General features: G+C 37.7%; 1 pseudogene across 1 annotated transcript in view; it reads right to left on the bottom strand.

Moving 5' to 3' along the window:
• LOC149185712 (uncharacterized) overlaps positions 1-27,046 on the bottom strand; it is a 63,705-nt pseudogene that overhangs the window by 3,949 nt on the left and 32,710 nt on the right. The window contains exons 3-5 of the transcript XR_016256069.1: positions 4,400-4,514; positions 4,132-4,188; positions 3,499-4,044 (exon numbers count right to left, since the gene is read on the bottom strand). The product of XR_016256069.1 is annotated as an uncharacterized LOC149185712 (transcript). The remainder of the gene's footprint in view (positions 1-3,498; positions 4,045-4,131; positions 4,189-4,399; positions 4,515-27,046) is intronic.

The raw sequence follows: 27,046 nt of genomic DNA, 5'->3' as shown, positions 1-27,046 counted from the left end.
GATATACAACCTGTAGGCTTTGGATTCATCACTGTATCCAATGAAGATGCATTTCTCCCCTTTGCTGTCCAACTTCCTCCTTAGCTGATCTGGAATGTGTGCATAAGCCACACATCCAAAAACTCTCATGTGGGTGACTCCTTGCTTTCTCCCACTCCATGCCTCTTCTGGCACTTTGTTCAAGACTGCTTTTGTAGGACACCTGTTCAATATATAAACTGCACAATGTACAGCTTCAGCCCAATACTCATTTGGCAAATGCTTTGCCTTCAACATGCTCCTTGCCATCTCGATGATGGTTCTGTTCTTCCTTTCAGCAACTCCATTTTGTTGTGGGGTGTACCGAGTTGTGAACTGTTTATGTATTCCATTTTCTCTACAAAACTTTAGGAATTCATTTGAGATATACTCACCTCCTCTATCAGTTCTCAATACTTTTATGTGCAGCCCGCTTTGGTTCTCCACAAGTGCTTTGAAATTTTGGAATTTCTCAAAGACTTCACTTTTGTTCTTGAGGAAATATATCCAAGTCTTTCTTGTACAGTCATCAATGAATGTTAGGAAATATTGGCTGCCTGCTAATGATGGAGCTTGCATTGGTCCACACAAATCTGAGTGGATAATCTCTAAGGGTGTTTTTTCCCTTATGCTTTTCCCTGATGGAAAGCTTTCTCTATGTTGTTTTCCCAATATGCAGCCTTCACATAGGCTGTCCGGTTTCTCTATCAATGGTAATCCTTTCACCATTCCTTTCCTACTCAACAAATTAAGACCTCCAAAGTTGAGATGTCCAAATCTCAAGTGCCACAACCAATTTTCATCCTTTGGCACGCTTTGGAAGGCCTCTTGGGTAACTGCTGCAATTTCATTTTTGTTTTTCAAATCTGCCCTGATCCTGAGAGGGAACATCCTGTTCCTTGTCATTTTTACTTCAGCAATGCATCGTTTGCTGGATGCTATATCCATGATGGTGCACACATCATTTTTAAAGAAAACTTTGTACCCCTTATGGACAAGCTGTCCAATACTCAAGAGGTTACATCTCATTCCAGGGACATAGTATACATCTGCTATGGTTTTCTTTTCTCCTTGCTTTGTAAATATTTTTACCTCTCCTTTTCCCATAACAGAGATTTTACTATCAGTTCCTAGTGTGACTTCTGATTTCACATTTTTATCTAGGGCAGAAAAGAAGGCTATGTTTCCTGTCATATGGTTGCTGCAACCTGAGTCTAAAAACCAAATGTCCTCACTGTTTGTTTCAGCCATGTTACAGGCTAACAACACATTATTTTGACTGCTGTTTTCTCTTGTAACATTTGCATTTTGTCTACTGTTCATATCATGTTGTTTCTTTCTACAATCACTTGCATAATGTCCATACTTTTTGCAATAATAGCATTGAACATTAGATTTATCATACCTTTGTCCTTGAGCATGATACTGTTCTCTTTGTTGTCTGCTGCCTTGGCCTTGGTTCTGATTTGGATTGCTGCCTCTTCCTTGTGCATTTGTTGGGCTGTTCCTTCCACCTCTGTTCTGGCTTCTGCCTCTTCCTCTTTTGTTTCCTCTGCCTTGACCTCTTCCTCTTCCAAAGGACATCTGGGTCTTGAAGGCTTGCTCAAGAGATGAGTTTTCATTCCTACTCAACCTCTGCTCATGTGTTATCAGTGATGCATGTAGCTCATCAACTGAATAGTTTGAGAGATCCTTTGTCTCTTCAATGGTGGTGACTATGGCATCAAACCTTGAGGGTAAGACCCTCAATATTTTCTCCACAACCCTTCTATCTTCAATGGTTTCTCCATGAGTTCTCATTTGTGTGATTACACCAATCACATGAGTGAAGAATGAGTCAATGTTATCCGACTCCTTCATGCACAGATTCTCAAAATCCTTCCTCAGCAATTGTAGTTTTGCTGTCTTCACTCTCTCCATGCCTTGATAGGCTGTCTTGAGGGTTTGCCATGCTTCATTGGCTGTCTTAGCTGCTGCTAACCTTGGAAACATACTCTGGTCTACTGCTAGATACAACAACACACAAGCTTTTGAATCTTTCTTCCTATTGCTCTTCAGCAGATCTCTCTCTGCTGGAGTTAGTCTATTAAACTCAGTTTCATCTGCTGGTTCTTCAAAACCATCTTCAACTATTTCCCATAAATCTTGAGAGGCAAACAGGGCTCTCATAGTTATTGACCAGTAGTCATAGTTATTCCCATTAAACTGTGGGAGCTGGGTGTTAAACATACCCATGCTTGTGCTTGCCATTCCTTGCATTCTGATCTATGCCTCTGAGTCCTTGACTGTATGTTTAAAAACAACTGACTGTTTCTTCAGCAACACAAAAAAAACTTTTGAAATACCTGAATCCTTTGATGTCTGAGTCTTCTGTCTGCCTGAGAAGTTTTGCTGCAGCAACAACCTTCTCCCTTCAGCTTCTTTAACTTCTTTAAAGAGCCTGGTCCTGCTCTGATACCACTGTTGGGTATTTTTGATGGGAAAAAATACCAAAACCAACAAAATATGTTTACCACAGAGCCAATGCTCTGTTTACTCTGTCCAGGATCTTTTGACAGAGAACCTCTTAGAAACAAAATGACTCAGATGACACCATTAAACTGACACAAAGCATTTCTATTCAAAAATATATTGCCTCATACATATTCATCCTCTGTTACTGAGAGGGATTCACCACAAGAAAAACATTCAACAAAAAAAATTCACTGTGTTTTCACCTGAGAATTCACTGAGCTGGGTTTACTGCTGTAAATCCCCTTTTACATTCACTGCAGTGAAAAAAAAAACTTTACTGCTGTAATAAAATTTACATATGCATACAAATACGCTCCACCATTTTCTTTATGCACTGCTGTGCAAAACCACACATGGTTTTTCGCTACTCCTCAGTTTTACAAAATGGCGAACACCACCATTACAACCCACGAGCATATATTTTTTTTTTGGCTCGTTCATGTTAAAAAAATCACACGCACCTGTGTTCTTCACTTCATTACAAAAAATGGTCAGCTCAAAAAAATAAAAAAATTACCAAGTACCAATACCCAATACAAAACTTACTTAATGAGCATATGCGCCCATATCCCCGATATATAAAAAACATTAAAATTTAAACTTACACCAACCTATCACATATCACAATAACTATGAAATAATTACTTTCACGGCGGTCAAACATATTTTTACACCACGCAATGCTTTTAATGCACCTCGTATGCAGCTTTGGTGGATCAACGGTGGAGAGCAATGGAGTAAATCCGAAAGTGGAGAAAGATATAGGAAACCCATTTTCTGCTGAGCTTTAGCTTCCGAGATTCTTACGTTGGGTTACGTCAGTGGTGAACCACGTGTCAGCTCCATATTTTATCGGAGCTCCTTGCCAGAATATTCCGCCATCGGCAAATCGCTCCGAGAAAATTCCGGTGAACGGTTTCTGGCTTGGTGAACAGTTGCGTTGAAATTACAATTTTAACAAACCATGGAGGGGTTTAGCACTTTACTTGGTGGTCTCTGCCTGTCAAATGCGCTGAGCATCATGCTCCTCGCGGACGAAGCGATATCGAAGCCACTGGCTTGCGGGGAATGCAGTAGACCTGGGTCGCTAATTTGCTAAGTCGAGGAACCTGGGTGAACTATTGTCATCTCATGATCATGGCCTCTGATCAAAAGGCCGGAGGAAGAAGGCAATTGCAACGTTTGCAGGTATGGATACAATCCACTAGCCAATTCCACTGATGGCGTAGAATATTGGAGAATATCTTGCGGTATATTGATTTGATCGTATGGAGATTTGTAGGGATATTGTAGATATGAGACCATGGATGAACTCTCAGGGCTGTGAATGGGATATTGTACATATGAAACCCTGGATGAAATCCCAGGACTGTCAATGGAACATGATAACAGCGAGGAACAAAACGAAGTTGATATACTCGCCCCGGTTATGGGGACAGAAATATTACTTGACGCAGTTATACTCTCCAGAAGGCTTCTAATTCTCAATTTATTCTGCTCATCTGCTTCAACCTGAACGTGAAACCATGGAATTAACAGAATGTAGACGAATGGTACTTACTGATCCCATGGCTAGGTAGGTATAATATGATGTCTCACCAAATTTGTTGTTCCGAGCTCCACTACACCGTTCCCGCAGGGAATGAAGACTGCACTCTATGAAATAATCAAATGTCAGGGAAATGGAGTACCGATGGATGAACCAGAATCAATCAAGTACATCTAGTCACGTGCATATAAACACTCACCTGAATACCAGCGACCTGAATTCAAGATACCAGTTAGAGTGACAGATACTGTAATTCGTATACATCAGAAGCGTTTATATATTACGAGCAATAACAATTAAACCTTAGCTGAAACAGACGACTAATTGTGTTACCCTGTAGAACTCTTCCTGGATTTCGTCTGAGCTGAATCGGAGGAGCTCATTTGCTGTTAACCAGGTACATGGCGGCCGATTCAACGCTAAACCTGGAACTCTGCATTAGACAGTGCATTCCACTGCATTAAAATTCTTCCACCATTCTCTATAATTCAGCGAAAAAAATTATAGTCGTGTATAATTAGTTGAGTGGAGATAATTGTGGTTCTCCTTGAAAATAAAATAAAATGATTTTTACTATTTTTTTTATTGTTGGTCAGATGCTAAATTTTGATTATTTTTAAATGAACTTAAATATTTTGAATATTTTAATTTTAATAAATTTTTGATAATTTTTCTTTTTTAATAATTTAGTTGTTAAAATAGTAGTGAGTATAATTATTATTGGTTACTATTTATCAATGCAAGTTGACTCGTTACTATTAATATTTAAGGAAAACTATGCCACTTGGAATTACCAAACAAAACAATTTTAGGAAATACTCCAAATCCATATTTTTAATAAAATTATAATAAAATAATATTTTTAAAATTATAATAAAAAGATAAAAAATTAACAAAACTAAAAAATAATAAATAATAAAACTTAAAATATTTTGTGTAACAACCATTAACACATAATAATAGCAAAATAAAAAATAAAAAAATTATTTACTTTAACCATATTCATCACCTTCTTAGACATATAATTAATCCATTGCTATAAGTAAGGCTTCTTTTAATGGACACATGAATATACAACTAATAGCATAATAGAGGTATACACACAAATTTTGTGGTAAACTATTATGATATTTTCTTGTCAACAATGATACGAATATATATGTACTCGCAACTCTATGTAAAAGACCATATTTGCTTAATAGAAGATTCAGAGCAGCGCAACAACAAAAAGGGAGATTTTTTTCCCGGTGAAGGTTTTTCCACGAGATATCTTGTGTCTCTTGTGTGATGGGTTATATGGTTGTGTTTGATGGTTTTATTACTCTCATTGTTGTTTGATTTAGTTTCTTACATTGTTATATTCATGTGATGATATAATATGTTGTTGCTTATATGCATGATTCAGTAGCTGAAGTAATAAAAGACAAAAATTGATAATAAGTCACAATACTGATTCCCCACCCCCAGTAGTGCTTAAAGGTTTCCAACACACAGGCCAAGGTGCTCTTGAGACGAGAAACTAAGTGGAGGATAGGTTGGCCTAGGGCACATTGGGTAAAATGAAAGGAAACATGGGGTGAGTGGAATGTCAACTAGACATGGAAGAAGGTTGGCTAGAACAAGTGGAGCAGCACGGCAAGACAACTGAAGGGAATGAGTGGGTAAATGTAAGAGAACTTGGGTATGACGATAGAGTCAGCCCAATCCAAGGCACCCAACCTACGAAGGTGAGTTGACCTGAGATTGGAAGGATGGCAACCAAATGGGTAGGAGATGACCCATGTAGTTATGAAAGCCGCAGAAAGGAGAGGATAAAGTCAAACAAGGCAGAACACAAAACTTTCTAGGTCAAGCCAAAGTCACATTGTAGTAAGTGCAAAGGGTAGGTCCAAGGAATGAACGAAGGGTATAAGGGAGCAAAAAGAGCAAGGCTTTGGGTCTGTGGTCATGTAGACCTGAGCCAACTCTTGCCACTAGTCGAGGATGGGATGAGACGGGTGACAATGACTTGCTGGGGTGTTGAGACACCCTGTGGGGTGCCTGGACGATCCGTAGGGTGTTGAGATGACCTGTTAGGGTGCTAAACAGTTTTGGGTGGGGTCAAAAGGGAGGAAAAAGGTTCAAACTTCTCTGTATTAGTTAAATTTTCTATGTACTCTTGCAATTTGAGCCTTTTTCTTGGTAGATTGTTGTAATTTGTATCTTATTAATAAAGCAAAAGGTCAAAGGGTTGTTTCTATGAATTTGTGAATGTGTATGATGATGTTCATGGAGAATTCATGTCTTGCATATGATGAGCATCATGTTATGTTACGAATGAAAGATTAATTGAAGTAGATAAGAAAGTTAGATTACTACCACTATATCAGAGACTTATGATATTCTGCTAAGTAACTAATGGTATATAAATTATATAAGCAAACTTACTATGAGGCATAGTCCAGGTGGATTAACTTTGTTCTCCATGAGGTAGAGGTGAAACATGTCAGTATCGCATGCTCAAAGGATTTTGGTGTGCCCAAAAGGCACCTCGTAACTGTAGGAGTCCCTAGGATCATGACAAGTGGTATCAAAGCTACCACACATAAGAAGATATAGTGTTTCTCTATACCATATGGATCTAGTGTCAAAGCTGATATTCACACTACATACAAGTGAAGGTAGAAGAGTTGGAAACATTTCTCTTCAAGCATTCAGATCTAGTTTTAGTGGATAATACTCTACATACAAGTAAAGGAACTGAAAGTATAGATGGTACTGGAAGAAGCAAGATCCTAAGGAATATTGCAGAGACAGTTGCATTTTTGTTGTAGGTTATTGGGTGAGGGGATTTTGTAGTTGATTTCTAGGTGGGCAATGGGTTTTGGCTATTGGTTCTTGGTACAAGTTCCAGTTAGTTGAAGTTGAAGTGAGCCTGACATGGTCACATCTGAAAAAAATAGTTCATGATGGTGGACACTAGGTTTAACCCATCGGACAAAGAAGACGCGACACTATCTAAGAAAGTCCAAGATCTTGAGAGAACCTTGGAAAAAATGCTAGTTGGTATGGAATTCCATGGGAAGGAGCTTGAAGAAATAGGATTAGACATTCAAGAAATTAAGGGAGCCCTTGAAGCAAGTTTCTATTCCATTGATTATATAGTGAGATAAGCCTATGATCAAGAGGATTGGATGAAGGACTTGGAGGATCATGTGAAGTCATTCGTGACAGACACAAGGGACCAAGTTGACACCATAGTAATATTGAAGTAGACCATAGTGAAGATTTCAAGGAATTCATCGATGAAGGTGAAGTCGAAAGAATTGGTTATGTATGACAGGACTATAGATGCTAAGGTGCTTGGAAACTTCTCCTGGGATATGGAAAAAATGTTGGAACAAATGAAGGGTTGTTCTGAATAGACAAAAGTCAATAATGATCATGTATCTCATAGAAAAAGTAAAAATTTTGTGGAGAACCCAAGTTGAGGACTTAGTAGTTAGTTGCATCACGAAAATTATTGAGACTTGGATAAAGCTAAAAGAGGCCTTTTATGTGCAATTTGGATCAGGGAATCATGGATGGGTGGTAAGAGATCATTTGAGTGAGATGAGGCATACCAGTAAGATCTAGAACTATATTAAGGATTTCTCAAGTGTTATGTTGGAGCTTAGGATTAGAGATGATGACATTCACAAAACTGCCTTCAGGACTATATATGGCCACTATGAGTTTGTAGTGGTTCCATTTGGGCTTACAAATTCCCCGGTTGTTCATGTGCTTGATGAAAAATGTCCTCAAACATTATTTGGAAAAAATTGTATGGGTCTTTATAGATGGTATCCTTATATATTCAAAAAACAAAGAAGAGCATGAAGACCATATTAGAGCAATATTACAATTATTAAGGGAGGATAAGATTTATGCAAAACTCATCAAGTGTGAATTTTTCCAAACCTTAGTTCATTATGTGGGGAATGTTATATCAAAACAAGTGGCTCTAGCCTTGAAAATATCAAAGCTATAATGGAGTGGACCACTCCCTGAAATATAAAAAAGGTCAAATATTTCATGGGGCTAGTTAGATATTACCAAAGTTTCATTCAAGACTTCTCAAAGATTGAACATGCAATCACTGCTTTGTAGAGAAAAGTGTTAAAATTTTAGTGGAAACCTGAATGTGCAATGAGTTTTGAGAAATTAAAAAAATTTCTCACATGTGCACCTATTTTAAGGATAACATACTTGGATAAAGATCTTGTGGTATGCACAAATTCTTACAAAGAAGGACTTGTCAGAGTCCTAATGCAATACGAATGTGTGGTTTTCTATGACTCAAGGAAATTAAATGAACACGAGAAGAACTATGTTACCCATGATTTAGAACTTGTAGAGATGTGAAGGCATTATCTATTGGGTATAAGGTTTGTATTGATGGTAGGTTGTGGGGGATTGAGGTATCTATTTGACCAACGTAAGCTAAATTCTAGAAAACCAAGATGGTTGGCCTCAATTAACATGTTTGATTTTGAGATAAAACACATCAAAGGGAAAGAAAATAAAGTGGAAGATGCACTTAGTATGAGTCTACAAGAGGTTAGCTTCGAAACCTTTAGTACTTGCACAGTTCAAATCAAGGAAAGGATTAAAGAGGTGCTACCTCATGATGAGCACTACTAGCATGTAAATACATGTTTGTAAAAGAGCTAGAGGGATTCATGACAAAGAATTACAAACTTGCTGATGATAACATGCTACTGTTCAAAACTAGAAAATATGTGCCTAATGTAGCAAATTTAAGGAAGCTTAGCATGCATGAATTCCACAAACAACCATACTTATGTTATCACGGTTATCAAAATATGATAACAACTATAAATAGAACATATTATTGGCTAGGATTGAAGAAGGATGTTGTTGAAGATATTGTTGAGTTTCTAGAGAGCTAATAGGTAAAGGTGGAATGTCAAAATCCAGCAAGATTGTTGCAACCAATCCCAATCTCTAAGTGGAAGTGGGAAGTCATATCCATGGACTTCATTACAATAGTGGTAAATATAGCAAAACAACATGTTGCCATCATGGTGGTGATGTAAAATCTAAGTAATGAAGCTCACTTCATCTCTATCAAGTCCATTCACAAGGCCATTGACATATCCCATATATTCATTAAGGAAATATTCATAATGCATGGTGTGCCTAAGAAGATTATATCTAATCGAGATGATAATTTCACTTCAAACGTTTGTAAGTCAGTTTGTTGGTTTTGGGAACTTGACGACTTTTCCATACTACCTATCATCCTTAGACGGATGGCTATACAAAAATAGTGAACAAAGTTTTGGAGGACATGATGAGAATGTATGTCATGCATCAACTAAATAAGTGGGAAGATTTCTTTCCATTGGTTGAGTTTTCTTACAACAATGGATATCAAGAGTTGCTTAGAATGAGTCCTTTTGCGGCATTGTATGGTCGAAAATGAAACACTCCGATTAGTTGGGACAACCTAGTGAACATAATAGTTCTTCCACCTAATATTATGAAGGAAATAAGGAAGTGGTAAAGATCGAGTAGAAATTAAAGGCATCCCAAGATAGTAAAAATAGTTACGCAAACCAGCAAAGGATGCATAAGGAATTCCAACTGGGAGAGCATGTGTATCTCCACATCAGAGTGAGGAAGAGCTCACTAAAAGTGGGTTTTTCTGACAAGTTGGCACTCATATTTTGTGGACCCTTTTAGATCTTGGAAAGAGTAGGGCCAATGGACTAAACATTGGACTTAACACCCACAATGAATGCACATAATGTTTTTCATGTTTATTTTCTTAAGAAATACATACATGATTCTTATCACATTTGTGACTAATCTGTGATACAAGTGGAACCCGAGGGAGAGTTCTAACTAGAACCAGTGTGCATCTTAGACTGGAGGTAGAATGTGCTTCAGAATCAAGTAATAGAGTAGGTCAAGGTGCAATGGAAGAACTTTGGACCATACAAATCCATCTGCGAAATGGTAGAGCAAATGAGGGTGCTATACACATTTTTATTTGATGAGTAAGAAGATGTAAGAGTTGTAATATAAATCTTACTTTTTTTCTTTTGCTTCTAATGCAAGGAACACCGAGGATGGTGTTCCTCTAATGGGTTTGGGTTTGTAACACCCCTTATGTTAACCCCTATTTTTGTAAATATAAATTATGAATATGTAATGCTAGCATGGAGGATCATGACAAGTTGAAAAATTATGTAATTGAAAAATATAATAAATTTTGATTGGATGTCTTGAGGAGTGGGACTGGTAGATCCATGGTGTGGGGGAGAATTGTAACTGGGTGGGTTGGCATGATGGAATGCCCCACCACCAAGAATTTATAAATGAAATGATGGGGCAAATAGTTCATCGCCATTCTTCTGGTTCATTCCACGACATGAAAGGAAGGTAGAAGAAGCCTGGAGAAGAAGAGGAAGGGGACATTGGATAAAGGTAAGGAGCATAGGAAAGGACTTGTGAATTATGACTAAGAACTTTAGCTCATAGTTGTTTGGGGTTGGGTCCTTAGAATTAATACATCAGAGCAATTGGATTGTAGCACCAATGTAGGAAATATTAGTGGGAGGCTTAGAGGAGGGATTGGGTGAAGAGTGTTTACCGAAAAATACGATAAATCAATGGGAACTTACCAAGGAAGTTGATAAATAACCAAGTGATTTCTAAGGAGGATGATAAATCACTTGGGTTCTTGCTATAAGGTTGATAAACCACTAAGAAGGGTGGAAATCATTGGGATGCTTGTTGAAAGGATTTCATAAACCACTGGGTGCTTATTGAGGAAGATGATAAACCACCCAATACTTTCCAGTAAGTTGATAAACCACCCAGAAAGTGTGTTATTGGTCATGCATTGCTTTCCTTGAAAATGCAGCTGATAAAGAATTTATAAAGAAATTATGCACTCCTGGAGAACTGAGCAATACCCTAGCTGAAGTTAAACAGAAATCTATGAGAAATCACTCCCTTAGACCATGGATCTGGCTCGAAGGTGGTTGGATGCAAGAAAGACTACAATGCAACTAGCTTACGAATGGGTGGAGAGTTGAAGTAGCTCCCTCAATTTCCAACCTTTAACATACTCAAATAAGTATATTCACTTGCTCATGTTTGGATCTATATTAACTAGTATTGTCTCTCATGAAGATTATGAAAGTATCAACATGGTTGATAAATGAATGTGCTATTTATGGCTAACTTCATTTGAGATGGTTGTGTAACTATTCCCATGATTGGAGGTATTTGTGGGTCCCTGGGTTGCCAGTACTTTCACTAAATTTAGAGCTACGTTACATAGTGAAAAATATATGTTAATGTACTTAGTTAACTAGAATGGTATATGGACTTGTTTTATTGGTTTGGCCATGGTTCTTGCATAAAGCCCTAAGCATGTTCACTTCATCCCCCAAAATTTCAAGCTTAAATTGCATCATCTGAGCCATTTTTAGGACCAATGCTCCATGTATGCCTACTAGGGTGCAATCACCTATAGGTTGTTCCACTATGGCCTGCATTGGTCACTAACAGGTTGCTCCCCTTTGCACCTGCATTGGTTCTAGAAATCCATGAGAATGATTTTGGAAGCTTCCCCTTCTAGGAGTTTCCATAAGTTGTTTTAACTACTTACCTTTGATAAAACATTCATATCCTATCCTACCCTACTTTGGAGTTTTCACCACTTATCCTTTTATCCTATCCCTCAATCAAAGGTGGATCTGAAACCCTAGATTGGTAATTGGATAAGAACTCCCAATTTACCCTACTTCTCTATATATTCCCAACCTTCTATGTGGTTGGGGGTTGGATTTTGGAGAGTGATTATGCCCTTGTGCTGTTGTGGTGAGTGGTTATTATCTCATGCATTCAAGGTGATAGGAGGTGCATATTGTGACAAGGAAAGGACAAGTCAATAACTTGGAGGAGCTCCTCTACAAGATCAACTGCTAGTTATGGTTGTAATCTCCTTCCATTTAGGTTAATGCAAAGAACTAATTGTTTTCCTATATGTGATGTTGTTATTTCATATATTTCAATACCATCTTGATCTATTGAATGAAGTATTTAGATGATCGTACATAGATCTCATAGTTTCTTGGCTTGTGTTACCTGAATCTGCAGGTTCTAATTTTGACATTTAGAGCTGGAATTGGAGCTTCCAAGCTAAAGGAGTGAAGTGTGTGAAGGATTCTAGGTAGGCCTCACTCCATCACCTATTTACTTTAAGGAAAAGCATTAGGTTCATTGTCTCTCAATTGTTCTAGGTTAGCCACCGACCTAGGGGAGATACTTTTTTCCACAATCCTAAATCTCGTATAACATGGAGATTTTGATTTTCCCCCCTTTCTTGGATTTAGATCTCTTTCCATTGGATTACTGATTTGGTTTCAATTCAAACTTTCCTTTTTCATGCATTGCAAAAGCATGTGCATTCAAAGACTTGAATGAACTCGTCTTGATGAGTTTATCTTGCTCATGCATGAGAGACTCAACAAATGCATTGAGTTTGGGCATTTTCCATTTATCTCCAATTACAAGTCTAACTATATGAAATGTAAAAACAAAAGAAAAAAGCATATTTAGAATGTAATTTAGACAAAATAGAAAGGATCAATTGAATTTCTTGTTTGGATTTATCGATTCTACAATCCTGTAATTGAAGAAGAAATGATTTGAATTTCGTAAAAAAATCCTTAATGTTCTCAAAGTTGTTTGGATTTAAGGACTTTAGCTCATTTATGAGAATATGAGCTTGCATCTCATCCCGCTTATTCTCCAAGGTTGTCCAAACTTCCTTTAGAGTGCTACATGTGTCCCACATGGAAACACATTGTTAGAGATATGGTGAACAATAGAAGACCAAAAGCCTCGTCCATCCTGATGAAGTATTTGTATTTTTTTCAGTGCCAGAATTGGGTTCAACTATCATATCCATAACTATTTGATACAACCCTTTGTTTCTGAGGTGAAGCAAAATCTCTAGCGTCAATTGGAAGTAGTTATATAGAGTGAAAATAGCTGAAAATGGGAATTCCATTCTTTCATCTTGCGGTTGTAGTAACAATTGCGGGAATTCTCTAATATTCTGATCCGCAAATCAAACCTCCTAGTGATTTCCAATTCTTTGATATTCAAACTTGCAAAAGATATTTCATGCACTTTCTCCAATCGCCTACAACTTTGATACCATGTAAAATTATTAGAGCACATATAAGGATCTAGTTGAAGAATAATTGCATAAACTTGCAAGAATTAAAAAAGAATATTTGGAAAAGAGAATGAATTCAATATCTCAATATTAATGAGAAAATCAATACATAAAGAAACTAAGTTAAAATTAACTGTATGCAAGCACTAAGGCTAAATAAATCTAACTAAAATTATCTATGTTTTATGTTATGTTAATGTGCATGTACACCACATGAAAGCATTGAAGTTAACTAAAGCTAATTAAATCTAACTAAAGTGCATGTACACCAACAAAAGAGTTTGCTAAAAAAATTTAAAGGTCATGAAGATGATGTTGGAATGGAGTAACGTTGTTTAAGTGGGTAAAGTCTCCATCAATCGAAGTATGTATGAGCCTACCTAAGTTATTAGTGTTGGTTGGAAAAAATATTTGGATGTTATATGCAAAGATGAAAATTGTTGGCCCTTTAACGTACACCCATGGAAATATCAACAATTAACTTATTGGTGTTGTTCCACTATGATGGAGTGACAATATCAACAATTAATTGGCGTTGTTTCACTGTGTTGGATTTTTTAGTCAAAATGTGATAAAATTTAATTTTTTTTCAAATTTTATTTATTTTTTATTTAAAATCCATTTTTAATGCATAAATGAATTTAGCTATTGAATAATCTAGGAAACATTTGAATTATGCAAAGATTATAACTCAATTTTTTTATGAATTTAACAAAAATAGATAAATAAAATTAAATATGCCAAAAACCTAAAAAAAACAAACCTAAAAAAATTAGATTAAGGCTTAACATAAAATAGTTATGTTACAACTTAATTGAATAACAACAGAGTCTATGGATGTGGAGGAATTTCCTGACGACAAAAAGTGGCTAGAATCCAAGAAAAAAAATAAAAAAGTCTTGATTAAGCAGTGTTTGAATCATGTTTTTGATGGTGGAAATGGATTCAGAACCATCAAAAATGACTGGGACACCTAAAATTTTGAAATTTAATGTTGGGATTAATGGAGAAAGTTCCTTTGTTATTTAGTTTAGTTACGTGAGTTTATTTCATTAGGATTTAGATCCTATTTTCTAGGATGATTAGTTTCATGTTCCTAATTACTTGTAAACTATTTATTATTGAGATCAATGTGAATTTGGGTAGAGCGTTCTACAGGAGGTTGTCTCTAGGTGAATCCCTCACCTGTGAGCTCCTCACAGTTTCTCAATAATTTGTTTGTCTTCCATTTTGTTTAACATGGTATCAAAGCTGTAGGTTTGAGAGGGTCTGCGAACCCCTGAGTGGGGATTTGGTGGAAGATCGCACTTGGTGGATGATCGAAGCGAGTGAGCAAGTGCAGATTGAATGTTGGTGGCCACAGATCGAGTGATCTGGTTGTTGGTGCATGGAGATCAAGTGATCTGGTCGCATGTTTGAGCACCTATTTTTACGATTATTCACATCCATCATCGCTTTCCTTGAAGGAAGAATGGCGATGATCATCACGCAATCAGGAGAGAAAGACGCACTGATTGGCCATTCCCTTACAACAATTTTGATCATCATGCCCAAAAATCGTTGATCTAAGATGGAAAAACACGCTGGTGCCAGTGAGGTCATTGTGGCTACCTGTGGAAACAAAAGGCGAGGGATAGGAAAAAGAAAAGGTCCAATTGATGGAACAATCACTACCTGGAGGAGCTTCGTGGAGGTTGTTGTTGGAGGAGTTGCATGGAGGTTTCCAAATTGTTGCAAAGCGTTGCGTGCTCTCCGTGGGAGAATTTTTTGAAAGCGTGTTCTCTGTGGGAGCTCTGATTTGATTTGAGCGGTTTTTTTAAATCATGGAAGTTTTTCGTGGTTGGAGGAACCGACAAGCAGAGCCAATTGTAGGAGGAGATCGGTCTGATTGCATGTGGTGGAAATCATTGGGAGCATTATCGGTGGTGCATTGGTGGAGGCCAAAGTGCATTGATGCGTACTTCTCAAAGCCGAACTACGCTGAAGTGCAGTGTAAAGCTGGAGTACTACTCAAAGCTGAAGCGTTGATCCTGGTGGTAGCTCAGATTAGGTGGTGAACCTCTGAGCTTGGGTCATGGTGGCAGCTCTCTCGGTGTCACAGTGTGGCCTCGATACCTGAGGTCACCGTGTTGATTTCTCGAAGGGCATTGTTGGTGAGGGTGTTTGTAGTGAAGGGATTGGTTATCCATGTTATTGGATACCTATTTCTGTGTGTTGCTCCAAGTGGAGGTCAAGGGTGGGAGTTTAAAGACATTGCTATATTCCAAGTATGAAGTTGAAATAGACACTGCTCCATTACATTAACATCATTGACCTTCGATTGCAGGTACCCATAATTGATTTACTGGGTAATGATAAAGTCACACTGAAATGAGTTTGGTGGCCTTTCAATTTTGGAATAGCCTATAGGTTTCAACCCCGTATAGAAATTACCTGCATACGAATTCTAAAACACAGAAAATAAACCATGCGAGTGCATAACACATAAAACACATATACATAGAGATTTTCCCCTCGATCCCAAAACCGGGACTACCAGCTTGATTTTTCATTATGTTCCTTCTAATATTAAAATACATATTTATACATGCCGAAGCATCCAATACCATGGACCGAAAACCATCATGTCCAAAACCATGGACCGAAAACCATCGCATCCAAAACCATGTGCAAAAATCATGCACAAAACCATAGGTAGGTCCACCCAACCTAATATATGGTCCAATTATTTTTTCCCAGGACGTTTTCCTAGACCTCGTAGAGGGGGGCTACCCGCTCCCCTCAAACCTCTTGTGACCCCCCCCAACTACATAATCGCCGCAACGAAGGGGGGTAGCGCCCCCCCCCCCCCCCCCCCCCACCCAACCCCTTGGTTCACTATGTGGGCTAGTCATGGAAAGAATAACACAACCCAACATTCTCCCACTTGTTGTTTTCTTTGCAGACGGGGCCACAAGAGAGCTTAGTCATTTATCTAGCCCTGCAATGCCAATTGTTTCTCTGCACCAAGAGAACTTCTTAGAGCTTACAGATTTTGTCAATGCATCTGCAATATTCTTCAAAGTGTCCACCTTTACTAGCAACACCTTTTTGTCTTCTACCATATCCCTTACAAAGTGATACTGAACATCAATGTGCTTTGTCTTTGAATGGTAAACAGGGTTCTTTGCCAAGAAAATTGCACTTTGGCTATCACAGTCTATCCTTATAGCTCCTTGTACTAACCCCATACTTGAACACAATCTCTGCAACCAAACTACTTCGTTGCTTGCATGAGTGGCTTTCATGTATTCTGCCTCTGTAGTTGATAGTGCCACTACAAATTGTTTCTTACTCATCCAACTGACTACTCCTCCAAATAGGTTAAACACATACCCACTTGTAGATCTTCTTTGATCCAGATCTCCATCCAAGTCCGCATCAACAAAGCCACAGATATCCAAAACTCTGTCCAATCCTGGTCTTCCTTGGTAGCACAAACCATAATCACTAGTGCCACACAAATACCTGAAAACCCGCTTCATTGTTGTCCAATGCTCCTTCCCTGGTTTTGACATAAACCTGCTCAATACTCCCACTGCATGTGCAATGTCTGGTCTAGTACAGACCATCACATACATCAGGCTACTAACTACACTTGTATATGGAACACGGGACATATCCTCTTCCTCTTCTTGTGTCTTGGGGCACTATTTAGCAGATAACTTTACACCTACAGGAGTAGGAACCTTCACCGATTTACTATCCTGTATATTAAACCTCTACAATATTGTCACGACATACTTCCTCTGGTTTAACCAGAGCTTCTTCTTTCCCTGATCTCTTTTAATTTCCATGCCCAAAATATAGTTTACAACACCAAGATCTTTCATGTCGAATTTGGAGAAAAATTGGGTCTTCAAATCCTAGATAATTTCTTTGTCATTTCCAACTAGCAACATATCATCCACATACAAGATCAGATAAATAACATGGTCACCAATTAATTTAAAATACACACGGTGATCTTCTTTGCTTCTGGTGAAGTCAAGTCCCCGTATAAACGTATCAACTTTATGATACCACATCCTTGGTGATTGTTTTAACCCATACATAGTCTTCTTTAACTTGCATACCAGTTCTTTCTTACCCTTCACCTCAAAGCCTTCAGGTTGCTTCATGTAGATCTCCTCTTCTAGATCCCCATGAAGAAATGTTGTCTTCACATCCATCTGTTCTAGACCTCAAAATCAAAAGTAGTAGCAACAGATAAAAGTAATCTAATAGAAGCTACCTTGGCAACAGGAGAAAAATTTTCACCAAAATCAATTCCCAGCACCTGGGAATAGCCTTTTGTTACCAACCAAGCTTTGTATTTCTCCACCTTTCCTTCTGCATTTGTCTTCTTCTTGAACACCCATTTGTTGCCAATGGGTTTCCTTTCAGCCGACAACTCCACCAGATCCCAAGCCTCATTTTTGTGCAAAGATGCCATTTCATCAACCATGGCCTCTTTCCAGAGTTTTCCATCCTTTGAATCTACTGTTTCCTTCACAGTTCTGGGATCATCATCAGTAATAGATAAAGCAAAATTTGAACGAAAAGCAGATGGACTATACCTTTTTGGCTACCTTCTTTCTCAAACTGATCTTCTCACACCCGAAGTTTATGGTTCTTCATCTTCTAATTCCTTCTCTGTTGTAGAGTCTGATTCTTCATCCTTTAGCTCAAACTCTATCTTCTAATGTTCCGTTGGTTGTAATTCATGTTTAATAACATCTTTCACCTCTCTAAACACCACATCTCGACTGTATGCAACCTTCTTTATTACTGGGTTCCAAAGCTTATAACCCTTTAAACCATCCTTATACCTAATAAATATGCACTTTTCAGATTTACTATCCATCTTGGTTCTTTTCTCCTTTGTAATATGTACATATGCATCACATCCAAATACCCTCAGACGTGAAAGAGAGGGTTTCTTACCAATCCATACCTCTTGTGGAGGTTTATCCTCCAACGCTGATGAAGGTGATCTATTGACCAAGTAACATGTTGTCTCCACCGCCTCTACCCAGAATTCCTATCCTAACCTAACACCACTGAGCATGCTTCTTGCCCTTTCCATCAGTGTCTTGTTCATTCTTTCTGCAACTCCATTTTGCTGAGGTGTATATGGAGTAGTCTTCTGCCGTGCTATACCACACTTCTTACATAATTTTTCAAATTCCTTACTGCAAAACTCTCCACTGTTATCTGTCCTCAGCACCTTTATCTTCTTCTTTGTCTGGTTTTCCACCAGAGCCTTAAATTCGTTAAACCTATGAAAGACTTCAGATTTCCTCTTAAGGAACTATATCCATGTATTCCTTTAGAAGTCATCTATAAATGATACATAGTACACAAACTTACCCAATGATGGAACCTTCACGGGCCCAAACACATCACTATTCACAATCTCTAATATCTGTTTCGCCCTCTTAGCACCAAAGGGGAAGCTCACCCAATTTTGAATACAAATCTATGTATGCTTAAAAAAATTGTTTTTTAAAGCATTCATTTCAAGGATTTGTGTTAAAACAAAATGACCATTTGTTTTTTTTTTTTTTATTACCGTTTTGGATCTACTGATAGATCCTTGTGTTTTAATTATTGGAAGAAGAAATTGGTTTAGAGGCGCACATACATTTTTTGTTTAGATTGCTCCTTGGATCTGGAGATCCATTTTTTAATTGTTGTAGGTCAATTTTTTATTTCTTGAGGGAGACCTGTCAAGATGAACAACCAGATGGAAGAGGCTTATCTAAGTGAGAGCAATAAGCTCGACGGTTCCAATTACTCCAATTGGAAATTTAAGTTGCAGACCTTGTTGGAGGGGCAAAACGCATGGGTGATTGCAACCGGTGATGACTTGAAGTCGACCCTAGCTATAGGTGGAACAACAACAACAATCCAGGACTAGGAAAAGAGGGAGAATAAGACAAAGGGCTGCTCAAATTGTCTATGAAATATTGCATTATTCGGCATATTCGAGAATGTAAATCTGCAACAGACATTTGGACAACTCTCAAAGACTTGTATGAGATAAAGAACACAAATCGCCTGTTGTTTCTAAAGATAAAGATTCTTTCCATTAAAATGGATGAGAATGAATCAGTAGCAATGTTCATCTCTCGTATCAAGGAGTTTAAGAATAAGCTAGGCGACATTGGCGAAATAATGTCAGATATTGATTTGGTCATGGTTACCATGAATGGTATGACCAACGACTATGAGATGTTCATCAATGGGTTTAACAAAAGAGAAAAATACCCCAAGCTTGAAGAAATGACAGGGATCCTAATGCACGAGGAGGAAAGGCATATGACCTTGAAACCCCAGAGCTCAGATATTTCCCTAATGGCAAAGAAGATGCCCTTCAGAGGAAAGAAAAATGCAACACACAAAAGCGGAGGAACCCCACAAAGAAAGCCACCTCTGTCTCAAGGTATGTCTTTAAACAGAAGTGATTTAGGACCAAAATGTTTCTAGTGTGGTAGAGTTGGTAAGATAGCTAAACATTGCTGGAAGAAGAAGTTTGATGAAGGTCCACAGAGACATAAGAGGCATGCAGGTCATCTAGATGATGCAAATTAGAATTCGAATATCAGATTGTTTGTATCTGATTTTGCGCTATTGATTGAGCAGGATGAAGCAGAAATCTGGTTCGTGGAATCAGGAGCCTCCTCTCATATCACAGGTAAGAGGCAATGATTTAAAAATTTCAGAGAATCCAGCACTGGTACGAAGGTATACCTTAGGGATGATAGAGGATATGAAATCAAGGGATATGGTGATGTCCTTGTCATACTACCTGATGGAAACATTAGGCATATTCATTATTTTGTGTATGTACCTGTTGTACTATGTAACAACCCCCCCTATTTATATGAATAATGGTTGATATTTGACATATAAATGGGGACCCTTTTTAAATTTTTTAGTCTTTGAAAAATTAATTCTAACTCTAAGAAATTGCCTTGAAAACTTTTAGAAAACAACGCAAGCTTAGGATCTTTATCACCAATCACATTTCGCATTTTTTCCATGTGATAATTATAAACAACTTTAAGTAAATCCTGAATTGCGATATGTGATGAAACCTCCCCACTGTGATATTTCAATTAGAATGCCTTGAGAACATGTGATAGCACTTCGCGGAGTTGCAAATAAATAATGCAAGTCATTGTGTCATCCTTTAACAATTTGCAAAATGCAATATTGCGATTTTCACAATCGCATTTCACATTATCTCCAAGCAACGCTATATTAGAACATTTAAAAGTTGTTACACTCGAATAAAGCATGAAGCGTGGGAAGTTACTATGTTTTAATATAATAATGATGGTTCAACAGGGTAATTAATTTTTAGTAGCCCGAGAAGAGGTAATGATGTTTCAAGTTATGGCGAGTTAACGTTGAATATCTCATTCAAAATCCTCCCATGATTCAAAGTCATTTCAGAGAGATTTCAACCTTAATTGCCCTATATTGTCCGCGCTGATATATCTCTTCCATTCTAGGCAAGATTCAAAAGACATGTCATTGCAAAAGGTGATGCAAAAGCAAAAAAAGCAGAGCATTACAGAGTCTAAGATATCAGAAATGTCGCCTATATTCTCTTATACAATTTGCAACGCCGATGGGAGAGCGATAGCATGGGAAGTCATATACAACAGGCTTGAGGATGAGCACCCCAAAATTACCATTTTAAAGGCAACAGATGACTCAATAAAAACTTTGGGACTCCAATTCAAAGATGCTGCATGTTCCTTCCTTCACAGAATAGGAGCAAGAGAGAAAATACTCCCATATATTGATATGATTAGGTGGGTGGTGGAAAATCTTAGTATTGAAGACACGCAATTCAGGAACTCGAGGATGGAGCTCATGGGGTCATTGAAAGCTGAAGACCTAAAGAAAATGTACCATATACCTGACCCTCAGGACATGTATGACAAGTCATACCTGACCAACTTTGCAAAGAAAAACGAAGAACCTTTCAAGATGATCCAGGGCTGGAGGGTACTGGAGAACAAGTTCAAATTTGATAAAATGGGTATGTATCCTATAGCCTCCTTAGAAAACCCCTACAAATATGTAGCTGCTATGTTATGTAGGCTATACAGATTACCTAATAATGCTAAGTTTTCCATAGAATGGATTCCTTTAATTGATGCCTGTGTCAATTCCCACATAATGAATTGGGCCACTATCCTATCTGATAACCTAGCCACTGCCATCTCTGAGTATCGTCAGAAGAGATCCTCCTCCACAGAGAATCTTCCTCGTGCATACATCATGGATGCCATCTATTTCTGCACTAAATTTCCAATCATGGGTTGGAAATGGACCTTGCAGGACCCTTCCCCTATCCACCTAAGCCATAAATAGATTTGGGAATTCCATTATATACCCCATTTCTATAAAATATGCCATGTTGTTATTTTGCCTTTGCATCAATTGATTTTTAATAACAAAGCCCCCAAGTTTTCCAAAGAAGGCGCTACAGAACTTCTCGTAGTAGGCAAGTATTTTGTTGAAGAATGGTTTACATACATCAAGGTTTTTGGCAGTACAGCGGACCCACATGTCCTCCCTTTGTATGTCTCTGATAAAATATTAGCAAGAGAAATAGCCCAACAGATTATGGGAAAAGGCTTGAACAAGACCCTAAAAGATAAAAAAATTAATTGTGGCCATCTTTTCCCGTTCGGTGTGGTTTCTTTTCATTAGCGAATTTTAATCATGTAACCAAGGAATCACTAAGCCTAGAGAGCCTCAGGCTCCATACTTTGCCGAAAAGGCAATTTGATTCAGGCAAAATAGCACATAATATTACTACTGCGGTGAATATTAAGCCCTTTAATCATGAGGCTAATAAGTTTGAAGAGCTTTTACAGTCAACTGAATCATTCGAGGAAGCGTTCGAGAGGGCAAGGACAAATATAAATCCTAAATATTTTGAAAGCTTTCAGGAATTCATAAACAAAAAGATTGAAATAATTTCGCTACATTTGTTAAAAACCGAGGATAAACCTACACCCAGTGTGATCGTCAACAATGAGGGAACAAATTCTCACATAGAGTCTCAAGTGGACACAAGGAAAGCACTGGATATAGGGAAATCCAAAGACACCGAGAATACAGTGGAATCCAGTAGGAGGTCAACTAGGTTATAAGTGACCCGACTAAAGATACCAGTTCTGAGATCAAAATCAGTAGTTTGGAGCAGGAATGGGACCAATTCAATAAAAAACTGCAAGACACTCCTAAGACAAAAGATGCATTGGAAACCATGAAATATCACACTCCTCTACATACCTATAAAGTTATAGAGTCTGAGGCAATAGATGAGCAAGGGATAACTTCGCAACAGACAGAAATCATTCCTGCTTTGTCCACATCAGAAATCATCCTAAAGGTGACTGAAATTCCTCCTTTAGATGTGTTCTACAGCCCACTTCACAAGGCTGTAGTAAGGAGACAAAGGAAAAGAAGGAGGGTAGAGACACCTGAGATCCCACTTGGGAATGAGCCGATGGACATAGTCTGGAAGATATTCCTTCCAATCCAACTGAAAAATTGACCAAACTGTCGTAGTTTACAGGGGCATATGCAACTAACACCATCGATAAAGCTACTAAGATATCTATTTTGTTAAGGGAGAAGGAAGATAAGATAGCGTAGCTCAAGTAATAGTTGTAAATTGAAAAAGAAAATGTGAACTAGCAAGCTGTGGAACAAATCGCTCAATTACAACAGAATATGGAAGTGTTAAAGATAAGCCATGAAGCAGACATTTCTGCGAAGAACATGCAAGTTCAAGAATAGCAAGAAACCATGGAAAAATATGAAGATGTCCATATTGTCGATGAATTCATCAAAGAGGCACTAGAGCTAAATTCCCTCCTATCAAAACAGCAAGAAACATTTTGCCAAAGAATGTCACATATCGCTCCTTATCTGATCACAAGTGATGAGTTAATGGACAAGGCAAATGACCAAAGAATTGAATTTAATGATCTAAATACAAGGATATCAGAATTCATTGAATGGCAAGAAACAGTAGAAGGAAGGAGGGCTAATCTGCCCAAGTTAGAGGACACACATAAGGACATTCTATTCACAGATTGGGATGCATGGACCAAGAAAGCTAAATTAGCAGTGGCAAGAGCATCAAGGGTGTCAAAGAACATAGTAAAAGTGGTAAACCACACTTTGCATGCCACCAGCCTGGTGAAATAAGGTAACCCGAAAATACTACCCAATTTAAATGACTTGCATAAAAGCTGGAAGGAAAGAGTCGAAATCCAAAGGGAAGTGATCACAACGTTAGCAAAGATTGATTGGGAGGCATATTAGCAATACCTTGTTAAGCCACACAGCCAAATCATGACCCTCAACTGCTCACTCCATTCAACTCAGTGGATGATGCCACCTCTCATAGATGTTATTTTTGCAGGACAGGTCAGAACACAGTTTGGGGCACCTCCTCAAGTCAAATCGATGGCCGATATATGTGATTTAAAAGAGAAGCTGATAGACAGAAAGTCATCATTATAACCTCTGCTCATCAAGTCACTTTTATTTTTAGAGTTAGTTGACTAGTTAGGAGGAAGGTTGTTTGAAACCTCCTCAAATTTTTGTATAATCTATTTTTGAACATTAGTTAGAATAATATTTATACCCTTCTCATGCATTTAGAGAAGGGTCCATAATTTTATCAAAAACATTTGCAAAGAATGCACTTTTGTAAGTTTGTGAATGCCTTGATGAAATTATGGAACATGGTCATTTCTTTTAAATATCAGACTACTTTCCTTTGTTGATGCACTATTGTATACTTGGAAGATAATTTGATCTGAAGAAAGGAGCTAATCTATGTCATTAGTCAAATGAGCAGAACTTCACACATATGGTACTTCTATCTTGTATGATTAGTTTTGTTTCTGTTTAATTAGTGATAACACTTCATTTTCATGAATTGTATATGAGATATGTTCTTTCTATTATGCATTAATTGCACTACTGTATGATGCCTAATTGAAATTTTTTATTTCCATATATAATCATCAGATACATGCGATATAATTTTATACATTTCTTTGACTAACTATTTAGTCAAAGAAATTATCTTTACATGTTATCACCTCTGTTTAATGTGTGATTGATATTTATTATCACATGTCAAACATATATCTTTTTAGATCGCATATCACACAGAATACCTAAGTTTATATTAGATTAAGTTAGCTAGAGATTTGCATGATAAAATAAGCCATTTAGTTATCACTATCCTTACTGCAGTCGCTTGAAAACCACACACTCTCATTTTAAAACCCACATTGGGAAACTGGTCCCGTCATCCCCAGTTGGAGCCACCACTTCAAACGGAGAAGGAGTTGTCTTTAAGGTTTGGACCAAGTGGTTATCCCCCATTTTAGAGTAGCAAAAATCTAAGACTTCAACAGTACTCGGGATAGAAAAAAAAAAAAACAAAACAAAAAAAACAAAAAAACAAAAAGACAAAAACAAAACAAAACAAAACAAAACCTGATTTCTGTATCTAGAATAATAGATCAGGATCTTAAGGTAGAGTTCTTTAAATCTTATTGTGTAATTAAAGACTTGCTAGATCGAATGAAGTCCATTGCAACAGGTGTACATGTATGAGGATTGTATAAACTGGATGACACGAGTGTGTCACATCAAGCATTGGCATCATCAGCCATGTCTATGGCTTCACATATTTGAGCATATAAATTCAGTGACCTACTGCTTCTTTAAAAAAAGGGTATGGTGAATGGTATTCCTGTTTTAAAGAGTATGGATGTTGACTTTGAAGCATGCGCCCTTGGTAAATTACATAGAGATGAATTTCCTGCTATTGTTGATAGGAAGCAGAGGGATATACTTGAACTTGTACACACTAATCTATGTGGGCCAATGCAGACAAGGTCGATAGGAGTGGCCCACTATTTTCTTATTTTTGATGATGAATGTACAAGGTTCACCTGGGTGTATTTCCTCAGGTAGAAACTTTATGCTTTTGAATACTTCAAGCAATTCAGAAGTATGATTGAAAAGCAAACAGGAAAGTTCATCAAAATTCTTCGCTCAGACCAAGGTGGAGAATTCAAGAAGGGTGACTTCATCAAATACTGCAAAGAACATGAAATACAGTAGCAGTTCATAACACTTTACACTCCTCAATAGAATGGGGTTGTGGAAAGGAAAAACAAAACCCTGGTGGAGTGTCACTGCAGTATTGTTGAGCCTCAAACCTGCACCTTCCTATACACCCTCTCAGCCTTCCTTTTCCACTTACTTCATCCACCAAGCTGTTAAATCATTGCATTATAGTCTAAAAAGAGCTTTTTACATGGTTTTCTGACTATGCTTATGACTATTGTTTGGTTTAGATTTTTGTTCAGGCAGCTGCGTAAACTTGTCAGTTTCCGCAGCCAGCATAGGTTTCCGCAGCCAGCACAGGATTCCGCAGCTATTTTGTTAAAAGCTATGCTACAGGTGTCCTATGAAGAAATGAGCCACATGGGCAAGCTACAGGTGATGGGTACATGGAACGTGTCCCTTCAAATCAGACAAATCATCCATAGAAGGTCACGGTCAACAAGGGTCAAAGGCAAAGCCAACCAAGGAATTTAGACATGGCATGTCTTTGTTTTGAGCACGTGAACATTTACGTGGCACAGTCCTCATCCCACGAAGACACCGGCACACCTGGATATCATCCCCATAACCTGAATCCAACAGCTACCACTCCAAAGATTTAATAGACATGATGACAGTTACGCTAGATCTCGGCTGAGGAGATCTACGTGTCCTTGGCAACACAATTAATAGCATAGGATTCAGTTAGTTAGTTTCAGCACTTTTTCATTATAAATAACGCGTTGATGAATTCTATCTAAAAAAAGCTTTTGCGATATAATTTTTGGAACTGTTTCTATTAGCACCCCACTGTACTTTGTTTTATATATGTTGCTGCTGCTTTAATACATGAGAAGACTACTTTGCTGAGCTCGTTCTTGTGACTGTTCATTGACTGGCTGAGGTGGCAGAGGGCCCCTGCGCACTAAAGCCCTGTATAGTTGTCATTTGATTTCATTATGTTTCTGTCTTCATAATCATTAGCTTGTATATAACATGTTGTTTAGATGTTTTTAAATTCACTACTGTTTACATGCTCACTTCCGTTTTTTATAGCTGTCAGCTGATCAATGCTTTTCTGCAGGTTTTCTTAGGCAGCCTGGGCAAATTTTCATCTTTTTGATAACTATTGACATATGAGATCATCTTGTCCTTCCTGCTAACTTTCATTTTCTGAAGTTTAATTCCAGCAATGTTCTTTTTCAAGTTGTGATTTTCTTATTTATTTCTCTGTTACTTGGACATCATACTACTCATCAATTTATGGTTTATTTCTATAGTCAAGTGACTCTATTAGTAAGAAATCAGAATATTACTTATTGTAGTGTGATTTAGTTATCATATTGCTTAAACTCATTCATGATTGCTTCCCATAAGGTAGATTGAGCTGAAGGGTAAAGGATCAGAAGAGTTGAAGTAGTGTGATTAGTTTCCTTTCTGCAATTTAATTTCTTGCAATTTAGTTATCATATTGCTTAAACTTATTCATGATTGCTTCCCACAAGGTAGATTGAGCTGAAGGGTAAAGG

Source organism: Pinus tabuliformis, chromosome 3_1 (assembly GCF_031772625.1).
Source record: "Pinus tabuliformis cultivar Carrire ecotype Pingquan chromosome 3_1, CPIR1, whole genome shotgun sequence".
NCBI classification, from domain to species: domain Eukaryota; kingdom Viridiplantae; phylum Streptophyta; class Pinopsida; order Pinales; family Pinaceae; genus Pinus; species Pinus tabuliformis.
This window is presented reverse-complemented; position numbering and strand designations above follow the sequence as displayed.